The sequence below is a fragment of the Dermacentor andersoni genome, chromosome 5, assembly GCF_023375885.2.
Source record: "Dermacentor andersoni chromosome 5, qqDerAnde1_hic_scaffold, whole genome shotgun sequence".
In the NCBI taxonomy this organism is placed as follows: Eukaryota; Metazoa; Arthropoda; class Arachnida; order Ixodida; family Ixodidae; genus Dermacentor; species Dermacentor andersoni.
In genome coordinates this window covers 33249165-33260311 of record NC_092818.1, presented here as the reverse complement: position 1 = coordinate 33260311, position 11147 = coordinate 33249165, and positions in this window count along the sequence as shown.

The following is an 11147-nucleotide window of genomic DNA, read 5'->3' as shown; positions in this document are numbered from 1 at the left end:
AGGAGTATTTAAGAAGGAGTCACGAAGTGTATTATAAATATCAGGCCTGCCGTTGTGCGTCACTGTTGTATAACAAATGTGTCGTGCTTGTAGGTGCATTGTGTTTAATAAGTTGCGAGAACTGAAAAACAGTCATAACTTTTGTTCTGATCAGTCAGTAACCTGCCGCTTGCATCGGCAGTGTGAAGTCCTTTCGTCGATACGTGGTACTGGCCCGTATTGGTAGCGACAACACCTCGAAATATACTATCCTTAGGCCATTTCTTAAAAATCGCCGTTTGTTTAACCTTTTACTGCACCGTGTGGCGTTTACGCAACATTTTGATGAAAGCCGTTAAAACAGAAGCAAAGTCCGTTTGGGGATGCCTGTGCACGTTGTTGGATTTCCGCAACATTCGTCTAAAAAACGCGCTACCTTGTGCTGCAATCTGTGCTCGACCAAAAGAAATGTGGCGGAGTTTGCGCGCGCCCGCGAGCAGTGGTACAGGTAAGGTTTGCCAATTGTAAATGTATTTCTCCATAAAACAAAGCGCAAAAAAATTCTTACGCTAAGTTCCACATCCTCCCGACTCTGCAGATTAAAAAAAAACATTGTTATCTCGCAATAGCTTCCTTCTGGCGACGGGACGTTGCTATGTTGCGCAAATACAACGTGCACATGGTTTATTTTCTTCGAAAATGTGAAATGGCTCCCACATTATATGGTGGAGCAATTAATCCTGTTAGTATAGGCAGCGACCTTTCCAGGAGTGACGACAACCACGAGTGTAAGTCCGTTTCTATTCTGTACGTGTGCAAGAAGTCTTCAGATCGAATTTCCTTTTTTTTTCAAGAGGATTTGGTTCATCCGGACGCTGTCCTGTCGCATCGTCACGGGCACAGGCTTATGTATGCGCTTTTATGTTTTAAATTTTCAGTATGACGCGAAAACACTGCAATTATTTCCTGGCTGAACGGGAATCTGCATGAAGTACTGCACGATGTGTGTGAACCAACTGTGCTGCACAAGCAAGTGAAATCGCTTCTTCTTGTTCCACACTAAATGATAGGTGCGCCAATGATTGTCACGTGCAAATAAACATCTGAGTATGAATTGCACTAAGTCAGTATTTCTCCTTTACATTCTTCTTTACCCTGCACGTTGCTGCAAGTACGCAACATACCTTTTTCTGTAGATTCAAACCACAATGATTCCCTAAAGTTCGCTTCCATGGGAGCACAGCTACTGTTATGCTTCCTTACAACTCCATGAATATTATTTTGAGGAAACAAAAAATTGCGCAGTAAAAGGTTAAATGAGCGTTCAAGTTGCTGATGATGAAGCTGCCCTTGCAAAAAATGTTCTTGGAAAGCCATTGGTTTTCCATCGATATTTCATTGTACCATCAACAGAAAAATTGTGGAAATTCCATTGGTATTTCATGGAGGATTTGTTGGAGTCATGTCAAAGTGGCCACCGTGAATCCATCGTATATCCATTGGAGTATTACTGTGTTGTTTTACCATGGGGCCTTCATTGCATTTTTATTGCGTTGTTTTTTCATGGGATTTTCACTGTACTATTCTTTCACTGGGTTGTCGTTGTATTGCACTGTATCTTCATAAAGTTGGCATTGCATTTAGTCCTCAATGCAATCGCTTCATGTAAGATAATGCTTACTGAGGCTGAATATGAGATGCAGCCAACAGTAAGAAACAAGAAGGCATATGAGAAGGCATGGTCTTCATTTTATTTATCGCGAAAGAAGCAAGGATGGACTGTTATATGTACGGAACACTGGCTCCCAAACACTGAGTCTGTGTGTCCTGAAGAACATGAGTAAATGAAACAATGTGCAGCTTTAGCAAATTAAATTAGTAGGCAATAATGCTTATTTAACCGACAATAAATATTTACTAGAGGCTTTCATGTTTAATCAGGTACTACTGATGTTCTGTATAAGGAGCTATACCAACAGTATAATGAGTCATGGCAAATGTGGCAAGAGCTTTGCACCAGCTGCTAGACAGAAAGTACACATCTAAATGAGCTTCTGTGCAGATTAAACTCGCTTCATGCTCGAAATATCCTGTAATATTCTTGTGTTATCCTTCAATAAATGATTATTACAAATAGCATTACTTTTTAAATTATCTGATGGGCACAATGCAAGGCTTGAAAATAGAGTATGAAAACATTGCATCTGCAATGCAATACTTTCTGTCACTGTTTCATTGGTTTAAGAGAAAACATTCAGCATTTCTACAGTAGGTGCAGCCTGCTGCATACACATCACAGCATTGCTGGTCAGACATGCGGCAAATGGACTAAATCGGCTCCATATTTCAACGTGACTGTCACCTCAATGTGATGGGGCTTTTACTCTTTGTGCATTGTCCTGCTAGAGTGGGCCTTTCATGAAACATATACGTATTTGATACTTCGTAATTGCAATAAGCGCTAAGTTAATCCAAGTCGTGAAAAGTATTGCAGGCTTTTCTTAGGAAAAAAAAAGGACTATAACATAGGTAGCACATAGCAATTGGCCGAGCATGTTTTAAAATGTGCAATCAGAAACAGCTGGTGCGGAAGTGGACCTAAGAATATATGTGTGTTATGTGGCCAGCTGTTACCTTGAAGCAGCACACTTAGATCTGACACTGCCACTACTGTTTTATTGCTCAAAGACCCCTCTTTTGTAATATCTCTTCAGAAGTGCGCATGCTCTGATGGCAGTGAAGCGTGTCAAATGTCAGTGTAAAACACAGAAAAAAAGCACATATAAAGATTACATGTTTACATTTCCACTCTATGAATAATCGAAGTCCAAGATACCGGTGTGCTTTTTGAGAGAATGTTACCGAGGGGAACTGATACACCTATCTTTCCATTTGTCAATTCCTATTGCTTCAAGAATTTCCTTGTTTTTTTTGGCACTCTCTGCACACAACTTCCGTATCTTTCAGGATGGGTTTGCAGCCACAATGCTTGCAATGAAACGCTAAATGATCTGAATTTTTAGCCGTGTAGTTATAATTGTGCTTAGTAAGACTCGTATTCAACGACCGGCCCGTCTGCCGAATGTATACGCTGTTACAGGACAGAGGGATCTTTAACGCACTATCTCTGGACAACTAGCGTAGGGCTTTCGGTGGTTTATTGCACATGGACTTGTCCTTTTCGTTGCGCCATTCACCTTTTTGCACAGGCTCGACAATCCAAAGGTGCAGAAAACACCACATCAACGCCGGGCATTTGACCTATCTTTCGCAGATTGTGGGAACCACCTTGTCTTGACAGTCCCTGTGAGTGCGTGTGGATTCACTCGCCTTTTTGTCTTCAATAGCAAGCATTCTGCAACTCATATCATTAGCTTTGATGGATACCCGGACCTCCTGAGGCAGGTTACCTGGTTCCCTAAGCTTGTTTCACATTTCTGGTGGTATGTTTATTGCAGAGCGTTAAGAAAGCAAGAGCGGACAATTGCCCTCTTCACAAGGTCTGAAGGGGCCGAGTGGTAGGAAAGGACAGCTTTGTTGCTCCTTCACTCATAAGACCAACATATTGCTACGGAACAGCCGCCACAGTGTGGCTGCACTGAGGACGACGAATACGACGTGCGTGCCGGCTTGATATAGCGTCGCCATTTTGGCCTCCGTTAGCTTCCCCAGTAAATAAATTGTAAATAGTATTCGGCTTCAGCTACACGTAACATTATTTGGTGGAGGTGGACGTTCCCCGTACCCGTCATGGAGCTTCGCAGCGGTCGCAACAGCGACAATGCAACTTCGGCTCCTGCTGGCGGCACTTCATCTACGCAAGCGTCTCCGCCTGTAGCCCCGACCTACGTCGCCGTTTCCCCACCTCGGGATCCTGGTGTTTTCAATGAAGTCGGCAGTCCTGATGTTGACGACTGGATCCGCTTATACGAACGTGTCAGCACCAGTGACAGTTGGGATCGGACTATTATGCTTGCCAACGTTCATTTCTACCTCGGCGGATCTCCACTGGCGTGGTTCCAGACTCACGAAGAGGAGATCTCAAGCTGGGATCTCTTCAAAGAAAGCTCCGCGACCCTTTTGGCAATCCGTTTGGTCTACAAGTCAATGCCAAAAGAGCCCTTGCCACACGGGTACAGTCGTCGACCGAGTCCTACGTGTCGTACATTCTCGACGTCTTGGCCCTTTGTGCCAAGGCTGACCCGAACATGTCTGAGGACGATAAGGTTAATCACGTCCTCAAAGGCATTGCTGACGACGCGTTCAATTTACTGGTGTTTACGAACGTCACCAGCATCGATACCATCCTCAAGGAGTGCCGCCCTCTCGAGCATGCTAAAAGCCGCCGGGTGTCGCACCACATCACGCGCCTTCCCAACACAGCTGCTACGTCATCCTGTGACGACCTCTTCTACCAGCCGCCGCGATGTGACAACTTGACCCGCATCATTCGTCGTGAAGTCGAAGCGGCACAACCGGCGGCCCCTTCATTCCCGTTACCTGATCATTCTCCGGTGACAATCTTCTTGTCCAGTCCGTCGTCCGTCAAGAGTTGTCCAACGTCGGCCTGCAATCCATTCGTTCCTTGCGCTTGGAACCTTTTTCTCCCCGCACGTCACCACCCTGCTCTTACTCGTTTTATGGACAGCGCAACCCCTCCGAATGGCGAACCGTGAAAAAGCCGATCTGTTTTAACTGCCGACACTTTGGACATGTCGCTCGCCACTGCCGCAGCCGCGGGACTTCTCCGACGGGCTATTCTCCTGATTGCCACCCTCGCCCCTCTAGCGCGTCCTTTTCCTTCGCTCCTTCTATGCCCACCCCATCATCTGACCCTGCGACACCTTTAACACGAGCCCGCTACACCCGCTCGCCTTCTCCCTCCAGCCGCCAATTTCGCTAGCCCCCGTCACGCCATGCTCCTTCTGCGACCTACTCGCCGCACCCCCGACGAGAAAACTAAACAGTGCAGCTTCTGGAGGTGAAGCTGCAATCACGACATTGACACGAAATCCTGGCTTCACCTTGCGCACGAACAAGAATCGTTTCGACGTTCTCATTGACAATGTTCCTGTGTGCGCGTTGATTGACACCTGGGCGCATGTGTCAATTAAGAATGCTGCTCTTCGCCGTCGGCTCAAGAAGGGTCTGACGCCTGCCCCGAACCGAGTTGTACAAGTCGCCGACGGAGGGACTGTCGCTATTGTTGGAATGTGTTCTGCCCGACTCACCATTGCTGAGAGACACACCATCGTTCTCTTCACCGTCATCGAGCATTGCCCTCAGGAACTCATTCTTGGTCTGGACTTTCTTGCCAATCATTCTGCCCTCATTGACTGTTCGGCCGGCTCACTTCACCTTGACTTGCCTCTTCTTGCCGACCCTGTGGACCCACCTCCAAGCCATTTGAGCTGAACGGATTTCATTCGCCTACCGCCCCACTTTGTGACACACGTCGACTTGTCCTCACCAGCTGTACATGACGGCCATTACGTGGCCGTACCAATTCCGGCCGCTATGCTTACACATGGTGTTACCGTGCCGCACACTGTGCTGAAAATTACTGGCAACCGCACCTGCCTTCCCCTTGTCAATTTCGCGCTAACCGCACAAGCTACTAAAGACAGAAGAGTGAGCCGATCCACTCGCTGTCACAAGGACGGTCAAGACAACGCAGTCGTACACACAATTTTCCACAATCTGCGAAAGATGGGTCAAAGGGCCGGCGTTGATGTAGTGTTTTACGCACCTGTGCTGTTGTCGATCCTGTGCAAAAATGGCGAAAAAAAGGAAGGAGTCCCTTTCACATCAACCATCGAAAGCCCTACGTCACATGTGAAGTGAGAGTGGTTTATAAGATCCTTCTGTCCTGTAACAAGGTATACGCTGGGCAGACAGGCAGGTGCTTGAATATACGAGGCTAATTGACCACAATTATCACTGCACGGCTGAAGATACAAGTCATTTAGCCCTTCATTGCAAGGATTGCGTCTGCAAACCCGTCCTGAAAGATACGGAAGTTGTGTGCAGAGAACACAAAAAAACAAGGGACAGCTCTTGCCACAAAGAGCGACTTGCCGTGGAACTCAGCATCAGTAAAGACGGGGTGCAAAATTGCCCTGGCAAATTTTCCATGCCCACTGCTACTGTCACAGGCCTGGCTCAGCTGATCAAGAATGCTCTTATCAATCAGCGTCCCGCCGCCAATGTCAACTTGTACACCGAAAATTAGGTGACATTTTAGAAGCTAATTTTTGATCACGCAGAGCCTAAAAGTGAATAATTTATCATCAAATGGACAAGCCATAAATGACAGGAGAGCAAACCTAAGTATCTCGCAGCATCGTTGCATGCTTTGTATTGCAGAGGCATTTCTTTGACAGTTACTTGCAGTTACTGACACTGCAGCATATGTGCAGTGTGAACTAAATTGTTGAAACATATTGTTCAGAGGTGGCCTTGTTAGTTGTTGGCTGGTTGTTCATCGATACAGACGCTGTTGTGAGTGAGGGTGATCTCGTACACGATCATTATTAATGACTGCTAAATAGCAAAAATAACTGCAACTTTCCTGTGACGGCTTGGTACCTGCCACCATGCGGGCCAGATATCAATTTTAGTCATAATCACACATCGCAAGATCAACTGCAAATCATTAAGTGATCCACACAGATCCCTTACACCATCTCAAGTGATTCCAAGGGCCAGGAATTAGGAAAACACTGATATAATCTTGCTTTGCCCACGAAATTCCTTCAAATGCACTATATTGCCAAAAAAGAAAAAAAGAGAACGGGTAATAACTGGCAGCACACAATAAGCGTACCTCTGTGCAAGCAATTACTGGTTCTTCTGGCTTGCTCTCAACGTTGTTGAGGATTTTTCGTAGCCTCTTCGCCCTCTTGCCAGCTCCTGCATAATGAGAAAGCAATACAACCTCTGAATAAAAGTGTATAAGTACTTCAACCATTTCAGCGAAAAGCCCCAAATGCTTATTCTTTATGCAGCGAAATATCTCCCACGTAATAATAAATTTTGCAACACTTCGGTTCTTTTTGTGCATCAGTCACTGATGCGTGATTTGGTGAGCCTGGCATTTAACATGAGTCGGGTGCATGACACTTTGGGATAGCTGAGTGAAGCCGAGAAGCTTTCTTATAAAGTGTTGGAGGTCTTCCCACATGCTGCACAGATAACTTTTAAATTTAAGAATAGGCATGTATAGTCAAAAAATTAAAACAAAAAATTCACAGGTGAAAAGCAGCAGAAGGAATGGAAAAATCGGTACGATCAATACATTTTAGCTTTTTTTACAGATGCTACAGTATTCAATATTCCTAATTAATTCTTGTACGGATTCAAGACCAACAGGCGCAAACACTGCTGCAGTGTGTTTTCTTCCCAGAGTTATGGAGTTCCTTCCATAAGCCATGTTAACAATGTTTCTGTGTGACTGAATGAATTCGTTTAATATTTTTATTGTTCACTGCATATGTTTTAGATATATTGAAACAGCAAGAATCATACTATTTTATCAACAGTTTTTCACATAACATTTAAGAAAGAACTTCAAAAGAAAGTGCCTGATATTATGACATCTTTATGACAAGGCACTTTTCTGTATGTAGAACATAAAAGAAATTTGGGTGAGTCCTCCGAACGGAAAAATAACCCAGGTTTGGTGGAAAGGTTGCATATTTTCTTTTTTTTTTCGGCGCGACGGCATATATTTATATTAACACCGGATGTCTTTTCTGTGTGTGATACGCCACAGCTTTCCGAGCAAAATCTTGTTTTCTAAGATATCCAGAGTACGGAAATTATTTTTTAGAAATAATTTTGCCACATGAAAAAGATATGCAGGGCTGGGATAGAACCTGGTGGCGGGATCACATGCGCTTTGGGCAATTTCTTTCTACTTTTTTTTACAATACGGTGGCATTCGATTCGCGAACGATCAACCAGCCTGTTTTATAGGGCCATCTGCCTTTATTAGACATGACACCATATCGGCCACAGCATTTCTGCATGATTATTTTATGACGATACAAGAAAAAGACTGTCCGAAAACTTTGTATTCATATAAACGGCTGTGGCATGGGCCCTGCCTCAACGGTAACACTTAAAACAGGGTCAAGCACCAAGTCAAACATTCAATATCTGTGATTTTACTAGCCAAAGCCACGATTTCATTACAATGCACGCCGAAGTGCATGACTGAATTAAAGTTGACCATGACCACGATCTTTATTAAGCACCCACGTCCAAGCACGATCGTTTTTTTTTTCATTTGGCCCCATCGAAATCCGGCTGCCGCGGTCGGCATTCCACCCGTGACCTCAAAGACACTAGCGCAACACAAACCTAGCGCAGCGGGTGGGGAAAAGCATGAGCACACAGGAACAGGTGCCCTTGTTTTAAGAGGTTCCGTGTATTTCAGTTCTTAAGTCGTTCGATCGCGATAAACTTTCCTACCCTGCCGTACAGATGAATAGGCCAGGATGCTAAATACACAGACGACATGAACCCACCATGGCGCTGGATCGACCGAATGCACATCCATGATCGAACACCCTACACATTCACCCCGGACCGGCTCGGCACAAAATGTTTTGACACCGGCGCTGTGCACCGCGCGTGAATCAGACATTCAGCTCGAAGGGGTCGTGACTGAATCAGGTCGTACGAGCGCCGCAGGCGCAAGTCTGCCCGACGTACACCCAGCAACGAAAAAAGTGCCCCGCGACTTCCACAACAGCAGTCAGAACATTTCTTATCAGTTATAGAAACAATACGAGAAACGGGCTTACCGTAGGGTCAGCCGGCGCTTCATTCTTCCTGCACGCTTCCACGCAACGCAGTCGGTGGCTGCCATAGGCTACCCAAGCACCGCGAGCGGCGCCACTGCTCCTGACGAGTAGCGCCATTTCTGGCAGAAAAATCAAAACTGGGAATATCCACTGCACATTTCTGCTGCGCCGCGCTGCAGCTGATCGCTTTTTGTGCACTTGCGGGGCTCTCTCCTCGCGTTGCACGTGCGGCGCGTCACAATGTATCGCCTTCAATGCGCCTTCAAAAAGATCGGCCAGCTGGACAGCTATTTCAGGAAAGCCAACTTGTTAAAAGGAGAAAAGCTCGTCAGTCACGTATACTCTGTGGAGCAGACAATCAACGGCAACGATGCACAGCTCAATGCGAAATGCATTTTTCAAGTCAGCGACAACATCGTGTACGACGTGTACCTCGACGTGAGTGTCATTCTGTCACTTGTTAAAAATACTGATTGTCTATGCACACTACGAAATGGAGCCGCGCCCTGTCGATGTTCTTCGTTGTCGAATATGAAGCATATAATTTAGTTGTTTTGATATGGCATCCTTACAGTGGCGACGTGGTCGTTTTTTTTAATATATATTTTCAGCTACTGGGTGATTAGACCAATAATTCATCATTAATCATCCCCAGAAATTAAAGAAGAAAGTCCTGCACCGCACGCAAATGCGGAGGGCATGGGTTCGGTCCCCAATAGCGACGTGGTTGTTTTTTCTTCTACTTTCTATTAATTAGTTTTCAGATACTAAGTGATTAGATCAATAATAGATCAATAATCGTCCCCAGAAATAAAACATCTCTTGTGCTTGCCTAGACTTCGATGACTGTCGGCTTTCTGAACATGCACCATTACTAAACATTTTAGATGTTTTCTGGCCTGTAACAGTTTAGTTAACTTTTTTTCATTTCTTAACACACAACGTGTCACACCTTGAAGTTGCAATTTGGTATTTTTGAGCGAAAAATCTGTTTGCCTCTTGTCTGATCCTCCATACCAGGCCAGGACGCCAGCACTCCCAAAACAATATCCGCTGACCCAAATGCTGTTTTCAACTATCCGGAGATAATGTGCCCTCTGAAGGAGATTTTGGAGCTCCAGAACAGAGCACATGAAGATCCCATTTGTGCGGATGTGCTGAATAACATTATTGAGCAAATATCGAAAAAATTGGAAATGGAAATTTTAGACGAAATGTTCCAACCAATGAGCCATCGACCTGTGTACAGGTACCTGGATGATCTGGAAAATAATAGCACACAATTCAAAAACTTTGTCACCGAAATGGACGACGAAAAGGCCACAATGTACTCTACAAAAGTAGTTCTTAAAGAAACACCAACTGAATTGTGCTTTCGACCCATATCCAGGCGAACTGCTCACGGTATGGAACCAAACTAAAAATGATAGCCAACAGATCTCATATACATTTCATGGCGTCATGTTTGCAATTTTGACAATTTGCAGGTGGCATGAGGAACGACAAGTTCGAATCAGCAGCACCAGAGCACATGCCATCCGCACAAAAAAGGATGAAGGACTAGAGAGAGCTGCCGAACAGCTTTGCAGGAGGTCGTCATACACGAGTGCTGCAATGCGTTATGGGATGTTTTGCAGCGACGTATAACTTTATTTAAATGAAACATGCAGTGCTTAGTCACATAGTTACGACACTGGTCTCACTTGCGCCATAGCAAGCTTGAATGCAAACCCTTTGTTCATAACTCCTTTGAACTAAAAATTAATAAGCCAAAATGTTTTACCAGGCATCAAGACAGAAGCCCCAGCACGAGAAGAGCTCCAACAAAAGCTTGGTATCCGCATAGTGCAGGTGACTTTGCTTACTATTTTACATTGCATGAGGTGCTTCTTGCATGCCTAGTTTTCTATCTGTTGCCCATTTCAATTCAAACACTAATTCTAATTATTCATTTTCTAGGCAGGACTCATCGTGCTTCCAGAGCAGCCGTGGTCGTGCTGCAGCCCAGATGGCCTTGCGAAAATGGGCGGTGAAACTGTGCTTATCGAAATTAAGTACACATACAAGTACAAACAGGAACCTTTCATCAAATACGAAGAAAGACTAAGCTTGCTTCCCTATTCAGAGTTCAGCGGGGGCCTGATTATTCTCAAAACGACGCACAGCTATTATACACAAATTCAAGTACAAATGTACGTCCTGAATTTGCACAGGGCTCTTCTTTATGTGTACAGTCCCAAGCACTCTGTAATAGTGCATGTAAATCGGGACGATGCTTTTCTTTGGGACCTTATACCCAAGCTGGAACGTTCTTATTTCAAATTTTTTATTGCATCATTGTTATAAGTTTCTGTGCTT